The sequence below is a fragment of the Gouania willdenowi genome, chromosome 15, assembly GCF_900634775.1.
Source record: "Gouania willdenowi chromosome 15, fGouWil2.1, whole genome shotgun sequence".
NCBI classification, from domain to species: Eukaryota; Metazoa; Chordata; class Actinopteri; order Blenniiformes; family Gobiesocidae; genus Gouania; species Gouania willdenowi.
Genome location: NC_041058.1, coordinates 16,119,047 through 16,132,156, shown reverse-complemented (window position 1 = coordinate 16,132,156; position 13,110 = coordinate 16,119,047).

Here is a 13,110-nt window from a genome sequence, read left to right as displayed (position 1 = left end):
GTGCCCCCACAATGCTTTAAACAGCTCTGAGTTTAAAGTAAATATTGTGGGTCACAGGGATTGTTGACCACTTTTATTTCCTATTCTTTGCACCTCCCTTTTTTTTCTTCTTCAATCAGCCTGAAATCATAATCTCACTGATTATTTAGGAGTCATGGCGAATAATCGATTTATCGAATTTGTACATAAAAAATTATTTATTTTGCAAATTTGAGTTATTTTTTTATTTTATCTTGTGGGTTACCGTAGCGCGATGTGCGCCTGCCCCCTCTTTGTTTATATTTGTTTACCCTTTGAGTAGGCTATGTGTGTGCCACAGGCATGTTTAATTTTTCATTCGCACTATACTGAGATGTTGAGGGAAGAGTTTATTATTTTTTTTTACTTATGTTATAAAATATGTAGTTATTTGATTTCTTAATCAGAAAATTTAAGCTACTGTGAAGTTGCTGTTGCACTTTTGCTTAAACCTGGGTTAAATCTTGAAATTGTTAAATGATAAAACCTCAATTACTTTTTATTTTGGGATTGTTTTATGCATTTTAACTTTTGCGGACAATCACAGCAATGAAGCTGCACTTTTGACAATATATCTGATGTCTGCTGTCATTTTTAAGTGCGTTGGGAAAAAAGAAATCGAAACTTAAAATTTTTCTTTAAAAAAATTGGATTATTTATTTTTATTTTTTATTTTTTTAGGCAAAATTGCCCAGCCCTAGCTCAGAGTAAACATTCAAAAGCTTCTTCTTTTACCTAAACATAAATCTGGCTATTTATTTTTTGTTTTGACACCATTAAAGATGTAAGGAGCCTTTCTTTTGTCAAACTTTGAAGGTGATATTCATAACATTTTTAGATAATCTGTGGTTATTAAGAGTAAAAAAAAAAAAAAAAAAGCCAGAGTAAAAGCAACAAATGCAGCCTGATCCTACTTTAAAAAGGAGAGTACTCACTCTAAAAGTGTCACTGTTTAGACTTGTGGAGCAGTGGTTTCCAGGTATCTGTAAGTTGCTGGTTCAAATCCAGTTGGGGCTCCTTTACCAATTGTTTTTTTAATCCTGTTTTAGTAATGTGTTCCATTAGTTCTTAATTCTCAATTTTAGATGGCAATGTCCCCCCCCCCCCTCAGGTATTCCTGCTTGTGTCTATACATTCAGTCGTGTCTATATGTGTGTTGTGAGTTCTAAGACTCCATCCTGTTTTCCATCAGGTGTGCTGCATTTCCTGATTACCCTCCTTCACTATTTGGTCGAGTGTTTGGACACAAAAAGCTTCGTTGTTATTCTGACGTCTTCATTACATCCACGGCCTCAGTGACGTTGCTCCTCCTCCTCCCGGTCAGTCTAATTTTTGTTCACCTTGCAATGGTAAGTTTGTTTTAATTTTTTTTTTTTAATCAAGTTTTGATTTGTGCTGTGAAATTCTAATAATCTATCAGAACTTGCATGCCTCTACACATTTAGTAATTGTCCCTCTGTGCCAATGATCCTGTTATGGGACTCAAAAGCTTACACTAAAGCAGCCGTTTCTTGAGATTTTGTACATGTATACGACACAATTTTCCCTCTTCTGTATTTTCCTATTTTTGGGAAAATTCGTCAATGACCTGACTGGGAAAAATGAGTTTTGTTCCTGCTATTTTAGGCAACATTATAAGACTTTCATAGTCAAGCAAATAATGTGGTAATAATTTAAAAAGGCTGGTATGGATTAAGCTTTAATTAGCCGTCATTTGATTTGAAGTAGCACAATCATTATACAAGCAAAAAACAATAATTTCTCATCATATTTGCTTTATTCATATTTTCTAGCACACAAAACAAGCAAAGGACTTTTTTTTTTTAAAACTGGTAAAATTCAGAAAAAGTGAAACAAACACTGCTGAATAGTAGCTATTCAATATGCACTTAATTCAGTCCAATGCAGAAAATGCAAATACTTCACCTTACTGTTGTCTATATGGCTGTTCTGGCTTCATAAGAGTTATAGTCCTAAGCTATTATATAATGAATGAAGTGGAAGCATCACAACAAAATAAAAAAATAAAGTTGTGCCTCGGAAAAAACCTAACTCAGATATGCTTTCTAAATTTTGGATTCACTACTTTAAAGCTTGGTTGGACACACAGCTGTATAACTACGCAACTATAAAATCACTAAGAATTCTCTCCATGGATGAGGACGTGCCAGTGTTTATTCTAGTAAAGGCAGACATGCTATTATGTGTCATTTCATTTAGGCTATACCTGCCCCATTCACCTGACTTCTGATGGCTAACGCATGGTGGTAGTTGAAGTGAATACGAATGGCCACACAGTGCACATTAGTCTTATTGAGTCATTTGCTGTGTGGTTGCATCTCAGTGGGAGGCAGCCCCGACACTGTTGGCCTTTTCTTGATAAATTAGCTCCCGAGGTAGACGTCCAACATTCATTATAAGGTTACCATAGAATACATAGAGAAGTGAGAGCACACACGTTATCTGGACATTACCAGAAACATTATGAGTAATGCGATTCTGTTAGTGTGAAAAACAACTGCACTCCTGTCTACAATGCTCAAGCTCACTTGCAGTATGTAATTGTTAAATGAGATGCTTGCTGTTCCAGCTCTAGGCTAACTATCTTGTCTTTGCTCATTAAAAATGGCAAAATCTGAAGGCCTCAGGAGTAAAAATAGTGGAGTTTGTAGATTCAGCATCTTCTAATTGAAGGACGGTAAAGCTCAAGAGACATAATAAATTGAGGGGGAGTTTCTGAATGAATATAATGATTTTAATGTGGGCAGCAGTGAAGGCAGGAGCATCAGGTGAGGGTCAGAGTAAAGGAAGAGGTTTGAGGCTCTATTTGGTCGATTTAGTGTGACTCAATGGCTGTGTTCGAAATGGAATACGAACGCACTACTCATACTAGTCTGACGTCAAAACTAGTATGTTGAGCGTTCTCATTGGATAGTATGGGGGAAAAATTGAGTACATGAGAAATACCCGGATGTATAATATATCGGGACATTTCCTAAGTATGCACGGTGGGCACACTAGTCATACTCAACCGCCCCATGATGCACTGCGAGCAGAACGTAGAATCGTCCTGGGACCGGCTTCAAGCTAAAAAGTCAAACATCCCCTTTACAAAAACTATTGGAAGACAAGAAAAGATGCTTTTGTTTTGTAAATGGGGCTCTTGTTTTGAAGTTAACCAGAAGTTTAGTCAGTAGCAGAATGGTGGTCTCCGAAAATCTCTGAAATGTCAGCATGAAATATGTTCCCGCAAGTTTTATGGCTCAAATGACCACATGTTGGTATTCTACTTCTATTCTTCCTCAGAGGAGCTGATATGCTACAACAACCCATGGCGAGGACTAATACAATGAGGTGTATATCAGTCAAAGAAGTTGATTTATGGAATGGTTTACCTAATCAACTTAAGGGCTCCAAAACTATTCATGCATTTAAAAAAATCTATAAGTTCAAAGTCATGGAAAAGTATATTATCCTTGAATGAAGATCATTAAAAAATAGTTTAATCACGGATGCATAACATCATTTTGATTCTTTAAGTTTAAGTTTTGTGCTTATGTGTTACCATTGTTGGTATTACAGTAACTGTTATGTGCCATCTTTGGTAATAATGTCACAGTTGTAAATGGGGTTAGGCTGTATAAATCTTGACTTAAGCCTAAATCCCTTCGGTCAGGTATCATCTAGCTCTTAAAATACTTAAAGTACATGTTTTCTTATTGTAATGTACAAGATCTCTGAAAACATGTGACATGAGTTCTAAATGTTAACTTGGCAAATCAACGGAGATATTTAGCCTTAGTGTGCTTGTTCAAAATGCATCTTGGGAAACTTGGAAGTATACCTCAGTGTGAACGATTATCATCCTAATCATACCTCTAGTATATAGTAGACAGTTATACATTTAGTGCATAATACGGGATGTGCCATTTCGAACACTGCCCACATCTTCTTTCTACCTTTCCTCTCAGCTTTCCTTGCTCTTTGTTTTTTAATCCCTTACTATTCCATAAATCTGCGGGTGAGAAAAAGCCATTATTTTAACCATAATGATCCAGCATTTTGTATTCACTCCCTTTCTTTGGATTGTTTAAGTCATTTAAAAAAAAAAAATTCTGCTCTTTTGGGATTTACATTGAAACTTGCAGCCCGTCTTTGTAAAATCCCCCTAGGGTAATGTTTGTGTTCAGCTGTTGAGACGCTCTGCAGACTACATCCTTCCCAAAGTTGTAAAACAAAGTGGTGTAATGGTGGTCTTTACAGCCTTAAAGTGTTGTTGACCCCAGGCTAGTCCAACTCTTTGTGCCATCTCATACTGAGGGTAATAGGCTTGCACATCATAGGTCTACAGAGAAATAACATTGTCTAATTTGCAGTACGTGTTTGGATAGACTAGGGGTATTATCCATTTTCTGGGCCATTTGCATCAGTGAGAAAAAGGCCAGTAACATATCCAAAGGTTTAAAATCCTCTCCCAAAGGAAAATAAATACAACAGCTGCTACAAATCAGAGGTAAGATTGAAAATGTTTACTCCTGCTTTAAGCAATGTATGGCATTAGATTTAGCTCTTAATGTCTCCCTGTTCTCTCCCACACTACTTTCTGTCAGGCCCATTATTCCACAGTGAATCGATAGAAGGAGCCTATGGTTCTTTCTCCACATAAACAATGAGAAAAATGAAAGGAAGAAAATTAAAGTGTAAAACAAGTTTTTTTTTTTTTTTTTTTTTTTTTTTTTTTTTTTTTTTTTTTGCAGTGCTCTCTTTTTGTCTCTATTGTCCTTATTAGACGATGGATAATGCTTCAGAATATTTTTTTTTTGTTTAAATACTTCTTTAAAAGGATAGTGACTATTGTACGTTGCATTTTATATACAACACAAGGAATGGGTTATACACAGCATTTGTATTTAATTAGGATTTGAAAAAGTAAAGCTTTTACGTGATGTCTAAATTGGAGAGTAGATCCTTGAGAGCAGTAGACTGATGGGGAAAAACGGATAAATGGATAAGGGTTACGAACAGTGCTTGGCATATGGCATGAAAACCACACACACATTTCATATTTTCTGTTGTGCAGCAACATGAATGAAAGATTAAAAAAACAAACAAATAAAACCCCCTCAACTATTCTTTCGTCTATCTTACTATCTTATGCTTATCCTTGTCAGACTTGCAAAGCGCCAAAGCCAGCTGAGTCAGGCCATTTGGCAGGTAGGGTGTGGACAGGCCACTTGTCCATCATTTCAACAATGTAAAGAAAAATGCTGTAATCTAATTAAAATAAATTATAATGTTAAGCAACTTCAGCTAATAAAGACATTGAGAAATAAAGAGACCCACAGAGACCATCTGAAACCTTACAGAAAAAAACAAAACAAAGATCTAAACTGTCCTCAGAGAAAAGCAATACCAGGAAAAACGAAACTCTTAGGTGTTTTTGGTCAGTGGAATGATACTGTCCCGACCTCCTTACTTATATTTAACACAACGAAGTTATAAAACTTGCATAAATCAAAGTCAAACACAAACCACAGTGTAATAGGATTTGATACGCACACAAGTTTGTAACATTATCTTAATGAGCCAAAGAATGCATTGTCGGGAAACTTTCAGATTCAATATGTATGCACAGCATAATGTCAAAGCCTGTGTAGACATTAGTGCACAGGCTTATGTTTGACTTGGAAATTCACCAAAAAGTGTTGATGTGAGGAGGATTAACAAGGTCAATTCCTTATTGATGAATCATTTAAAAGCCAACAATGATGACTGTTGAAATATGTCAATATCTTTCTGCACAAAAAAGGAACTTGTTGCTCTGTCATCGTGATCAAGGTGAACGCAAAAGGACGTTGGGCTGATTGAAAAAAATAAGGGGTGGAGGAGAGTGAGTGTTGGACAGATTTTAGATGACTGCTTCTCCCTTCTCTTCACTTTATCACTTTAGAAAAAAAAATACCCAGCAAGCTGTAATCATGACTCAGCTAGTATATCAGACCACAGAATAGCGGCAGCATTGGGATTTTTGATGTTGCCACATTCAATCAATATGAGCCACTGTAATACCAGACATACCTCTGTCAACACATCTTTAAAACTGTTATGAAATATGATTTTACCTAATGCAACTAATTCATATAGGCGGCATGCTGTAGCTTTTTCTAAATGCACATCTTTGCACAGTGTCTGAATGCTTTGGAAGTCTGTCCTTTTATTTTTATTCTGTATATATTTTAATATCTTTCTACTGTTAGTTTACACCATGGCTCAAAGAGAAACATTTTTTAGATTTTTCTGTATGTCCAGCACATGTTGCAAAATTGACAACAAAGATGACTTTGACATATTTTATATCTTGCTTTCTGGATGTGGTTTTCAGTTATTCAAAAAATCTGACAAATGCATGCATGAGATGAAAACATCACCTTTTTGGATGATTGATGACCCACAGATCCAAACGTGATTAGGGCAACAGATGTTGTGATTTGGGAGACATTGTCAGTCAAACAAAAAACAAGTACTTGAGAATGCTGAGGTCAGGCCAAGTGTCTCTTCTTTGGAAATATTAATGTGGTCACCCTACCTACATCATATAATATGAATAATAATAATTGTTGGGTGCCTTCAAGACACCCAGGGACACTTTACAAAACAGGAGAAACACAACAAGCAACAAAAGACAAATAAATGAATGGTGTCAAACTCGAGGCATGGGGGCCAAATCTGGCCATTAAGAGTATCCTAATCGGCCTGCAGAATGAAGTAAAAATGAGAAAACATAAATAGTTGTGCAAAGTATTTTAGGCATATATACTGTATTTGTCCCTTCGAATTCAGAAAACTCCACAGTATTTGCAGGGGATGTCAATCACATGACTGCTGTCATTTTAATCACAATTGTCAAAGGAACACTCCCGTCTTCTAAAAACTTTTTACAAAATCTTCTAATAATTTTCCCTAAATTACAGAAGTAATGGATTTTTGAGAGAAGATCCGGTACTGATATGTCATTTTGTAAAGGGATGTTGTAGGTAGCATACATACTGTCTATATCAGTTATGCTTGGGCGTAAAAATGTTGAAATTGCTCTTTTTTTCCTACCAAAAATCTGTGGACCACTTGAAATCAAACTATTCCGTATTTAGCCCTTGAATCAAAATGACTTTCACCCCTACCCTACATAAACAACTGATAGAACCAGCCACAAAGCACTAGATGACCCTGCAAACCTTACATTATAGGCACCTTACTCTAGCTTTTCTAATAGGTTTTATATGCTGGGGTTTGTATTTCACCAGTGTTTTGTGCTTAAAGGCAGCAGCGGTTACACTGCAGTCATCTGAATGACTCACCTGATCAAACCGTGTCTCCTTCAGCAAGCCAAGTGTGAAAAATGAAGCAGAACATCAACCAAACCTTCAATATGCAGCTGTTTATATTCACACCAAATTTTAAAAGAACGTTTGTTCATGTTTATCAAAAGTTTTGTGTTGATGGACAGCCCCTCTTAATGCAATGTGTGGGCTCATGTTTCTGCATGGTATATATACCAATCAGTGTGTCTGTCTGTCATACTCTTAGGCAGCTGTGGGTTTGGTTGGTGTTTTGTAACATTGGAAGAGTAGGGTAAATACTATCTCTACTTTAAAGTCATTAGCTAAATATCTGCTAATCTAATGGAATTTCCCAGGAAGGGAATAGTTATTGACCAAAATCGAATGACACAGCAGCCAAAAACGTGGGTTTGCTTCAGTTGAAGAGTAACCTAAATAAGAATGAAAGTAGTGTCATTTGCTCCGCTGACTCTGATCTCACTGTGTGGAGTTTGAATCAGTCAAAGGTGTGTATCAGCCTTTGTTTGAGCTCTTTTATAAACTCTTACTCAGCTAAATCAGCAGAGATTCACTTACAGCTCTCCTCACAAAACCACAAAGAATAAAGATGGTATAAAAGTGGCTTTAATGTATTATCTAAGTGGATTGATTAATTACCCTTTTAAGATTAGGTGCTATAATGTATGTTTGTTCACATACCCGTACCCGTAAGCATCTGTACTGTGTAAGGAAAAATATGTTGCATATAGTTTTTTTTCTTTTTTTTTTAAAAAACTTTAGGCTATGTTACAAGTTTTACAGAGGGGGATTTCAACACATGAGGACTTGAGATATAAGATTAGACATAAAAAAAAATCTGTAGATTCCAGCTTTGACTTTGTTTTAATTGCTGAACACAGACAAAAATGGAGGAAAACATTTTATGCTTAAATGGCACCATTAATTTATGACTAGATGCATCATGTTGGTTCATCCTTTATTTAACCAGGAGAGTCTCATTGAGATAAATCATTAATTTTACAATTGAGTACTGGAAGCAGTTTGGTTTAAGGGACTTGGTCAAGGTCCCACAGTGATGGCTCACAGTGGATTCAAACAGGCAACCTGCTGGTTACAATCCAGCTTCTTTAGGCCACTACATGTTGTGACATTTGTTTGATTCTAAACTTCGCAATTCCTCAACAGTGCCTTGAAGCCATGTGTGAGGAACCTCAACCTCAGTGACCATTTCAAGAAAGAACAGGAAGCACTGAAAATTAACTTTTTCCTGGCGTCACCTGCTGGACAACAGAACACAATGCGGTGCAAATACATACCCCTGCTACAAGCAGGTAAGAGTTCTGCATACTGGGAAACGGGGACAGTTGGTGTGGTTGAAGGTGTTTTTTTTTTTTTTTTTTTTTTTTTTTTATTGATCGTGGTATCAAATTAGACATTCTGTCCATACACAGGCTGACGTCGAGGCCAAAAAACTCTTGATTCCATCCACTCTCTATATAAAGAGAAGGAAATCAATTAAACTTACGCTTTTCTACAACACATCCAACTAAATTGCTCTTAGTATAGCAGTTCCCTGAATCACCTACTCCCTTATCCCATCTGCCTGCTAACACACACCCCACATACGCCTGGCTTAGGCTGAGGTCTCATCTGGCCAACCCAACTCCACCCATGACAGGACAGCTTCTTGCCGATGTAGGTTAAAGGAGGGCCCCCACACCTCTGTCCCACACATCTGTCTGTAGGACAAAATGTAGAGGAAAATCAAGTCTATGAAGATGTGGATAACCAGTCTTTTTTTTTTTTTTTTTTTGATGTTAATTCACATGTCCGCACTGCTTTATCCAATAGACTGGACCTAAGGCATCTTTCCATCTGAGATTAGTCGGTAAGATCTGCAAAGTTGGACTTGAACTGTTGGCAATACCAAGAACTGCTTTGTGTCTTTCTTTGGACTGGGGTCGTGGACAGGCTGAAACTACTGCTGTTTCATTGAGGCTGCACCTGTCCACGACCCAAGTGGTACGTACCCAGATACTGTACCTTCCTCCATCCAATTACACTCTTCTTTGGGTTGACCATAAGCCTCACCAGCCTTAATGCGCCCAATATGGCTGCCACACATGGGACCTGTTCCTCCCATTGGTCTATTGCTGACACAAACTAAAAGCTTTGATATGCATGGAGTTTCAGAATTACACATGACAAACCCGTTAGCAGATTTCCTCAACCATTCATTGTCTGTTGGCAAATATGAGGCTATTTTGGCATTATTAAATAAACCTTTTTACTGTCCATAACATGATGTGTGGAGAAAAAAGCTTCCACCCAGATAATGCTGTAAAATGGATAAGCAGAGCTACTTGGAGGGTTGGTGTTGCTGCACGGCTATACTAAAAAGGCACTGCCTTTAAAAATCTTTCATAAATTTGTCTTCAGTTATTTGATTTCATCACATGAATTCTTTGACTGGTGAGAGACTCAGTTATAGTTTACCTTTCCATCATGTCCTAGGAATTTGGCAAACTTGTCTTTCAAAATAAATTGAATTCAATGGAACTAAATGTTATTAACTAAAAACCCAGGCCATCTAAAGAACCATACATGATATGGATTAATGTTGGGAGCTTAGGTTCTAAACATTTTCCTAATCCATGTAATGATTTTTTCCCCCCTGCTATTGTTACATGAGTAAAGAAATAGGCTTATCATTGTTTTAAGCAGTGGTAAAATAACTTTAACCTCACAGCAATTCTAGTTAGCATTGCCTAGTAACATCTTGGATTCATACACATTAGTTACATGTTTTGTTGCATATTCTGGCATTTGTAAGCAATGAGCGAGCATGACTTTAGACTGAGGGTTTGACTCCCCCCTCTCTGCTTTCTGCTGTCACTCTCAGTCTCTCTCTCTCTCTTTGGGGTGCTGAGAGTTTCATGTTGAGGTCCTTGACATGTTCAACCAAGCATTAACGCTTCACTTTACATGTCACGCACACACACACGCTCACTTACCAACACACACATGCGTACACTCGCACAATGCTCACTTTAATCCAACTGACAAGCTGTCTGCAGCCCTTCATCCTGAAAAACACTTTACAGCTTTCTTTTTAAACTCTCTGACTCTACCTCTCCCGCTTTCATGAAACACACACACACACACACACATACACAATTCCGTGCTGTCAGGGATATATCGACGATTTTAAAAGTGAAGGTATTCTAAGGGTAGGGCAACCGTCAACTCATTTAGTTTATAAACTTATTTACTAAAACCACGATAAAGCTGTTATTGAGTCAGTGATACTCAACATGTGGCTCTTTTTATCTTAATTTGAACTATTTTCCCCCCAGAAAACCTTAATAAGGGGAAACCTTTTAGCTTTTTTACCTCTTTCTTTGGCCATTTTTCAACTTCCTTTGTCCCATTTTTCGCCCCTTTTCCAAAAAATTTGACACCTTTTTTTTTTCAGATTTTTGCTTCCTTTTGCCAATAAATCTTTTTTTTTTCAATTTTTGTCCATTTTTTCAATTTTTGTTCTTTAACACTTTTTTTGTCCTTTTCTAAAACATTTTTTTGACACGTTTAATCCAAATAAGCTATACCTTTTGCCCAATGAATACCACTTGTTTCCTTTCCCTCCTACATTTTGCCTCCTTTTGTTCCACATTTTTGAATTTCTTCACTATTCTTTACCAAATATTGCTCATTTTAAACTAACTTGTGCCATTTCCTACCACCTGTTTTCTCTTTTTTTGTTGGATTTTATTTTTTTTCTTACCATTGACTGCTTTTGACCCATTTAGTCACTTTTCACTCCCCCCCCACACTTTTGGATAACTTTCTACCACCTGTTACTCATTTTTTGTCTTTTCTTACTTCATTCATCACTGTTTACTCTTTGTTTACCTTCTCGGAACAATGGCTTCATCAAATGGCTGGCTGTGATTGGCTCGATCACCGTTCAATCAAGCAAATAGGTTTTCAACAATGAATCCCGCTGTAAAAAGTGAAGGGGATGATTTTTTTTTTGCGTTTATGAAAGCGCGGGTGTCTTATCCACCACGGGTGAGATGCCTGCATGCTGTAATGATGGCTGTATGCTGAATTCGGTCTGAATGACTCCTAATTATCCCTGAGCATTATAAGGTAAGTATGTGTTGGCATCTGTGTGATATATCGTGGGCGTGAGACTTTGACTGTGACCGTGTGTATGATTATGGATGACGTTCTGCTTGGAGATCATTACAGAAGCACTCAGGTGTGACACATCCCCATTGAGAGAGATATATTCTGGAAGGCAGGTGATGAATCCAGGAATAAGCATTTGTTCGGGTTTTAGACAATATAAAGTGTTTCTGTGTGGGTTTTGTACTGTAAATGGAGTTCTAGCTTGTCTAGGCGTCAGTGTGGTATCTGCTTCTGAGATCAGCGTTGAAAGCTGTCAGCCTGTTCAGTGTGTTTTCCTGCTTTTTTTTTTTTTTTTTTTCTTTTTCTGAAGAAATTAAAAATAAACCCGGAGGCATTCTGTGATATCTCTGCAGCTTTCCCCATCACACAGCTGAAAGTGCAAGTCAGAAACATTTGTATCTTTCTGTCACTGCACTGCGATAAGAGGGTGACACTAGAAATATCCTGGAGGAATGCTACATGAATTTTTCATTGATGGGTTGTGTTCGTGGCAGCTCGTGCCTGAGGGAAATGGCATTAGAAAATGTCTACTGGATTGTAAATCAAAAAACTGCCATTCTACAAACGAAGAACTTTCATTGGCAGCGTGTCGAGTGTGTGTGTATATCATGAAATATGCATCACAATGTGGCTTAGCAGTTTTTTTTCTCTCCCCTGTGGTGTCTAGAAACATTAATGACTGTCATCACAACAAGTTTCTGATGTCATTCTAATCCTACAGGTACCACACCAGTCTGTCATTGCCCCATCTCGTTAAATCTTTGAAGCTAAACAAGTCTGGGCGTGGTTAGTAGTTGGATGGGAGACCACTGAGAATTCCAGTTGCCACAGTGGGGGACAGTCACCCCAATGGTATCTGTCATTGTGTTCTTGGGCAAGACACTTCACCCACATTGCCTTGTATGCATGTAGTGTGTGTTGGTGGTGGTCAGAGAGACCGATGGCGCACCATGGCAGCCTCGCTTCTGTCAGTCTGCCCCAGGACAGCTGTGGCTACAATAGTAGCTTACCACCACTTAGTGTGGAGTGAAAGAATAATGCCTTAATTCTGTAAAGTGCTTTGAGTGTCTATGATGAAGCGCTATATAAAATCCAATGCATTATTATTACTACAAGTTGATGCTGAAAGCTCCATTAATTTTACATTCTTAAAATCTGACAATATGAATGTAGTGGTAATGTAGAGCAGTACCCATTGCTCCGCCTAATAATCAACCAGAACCAACTATTAGTAGACATGTGAGCAGAACTTAAAATCAGGGGTGAAAGTCATTGATTACAAGTACTCACGTTACTGTAACTGAGTTGCTTTTACGGTACTTGTACTTTTTTGCGTATCTTTCTAATCAGTAATTTAACTTGTACTTTGGTGTGTTTTAAAAGAGGTGAAGTAGGTTACATTTCTACACCTAACTGTAAATTATTTTTTTTTGATCAACAAATTTTGTGAAACTACAAAAGATGAAATGACCAGACAACAATCAAATGTATCACATCATAGCCGACCAGCTAAATTAAACGTAATGCACGGTGCAAAAACGGCATTGAATGGAGGTAATTT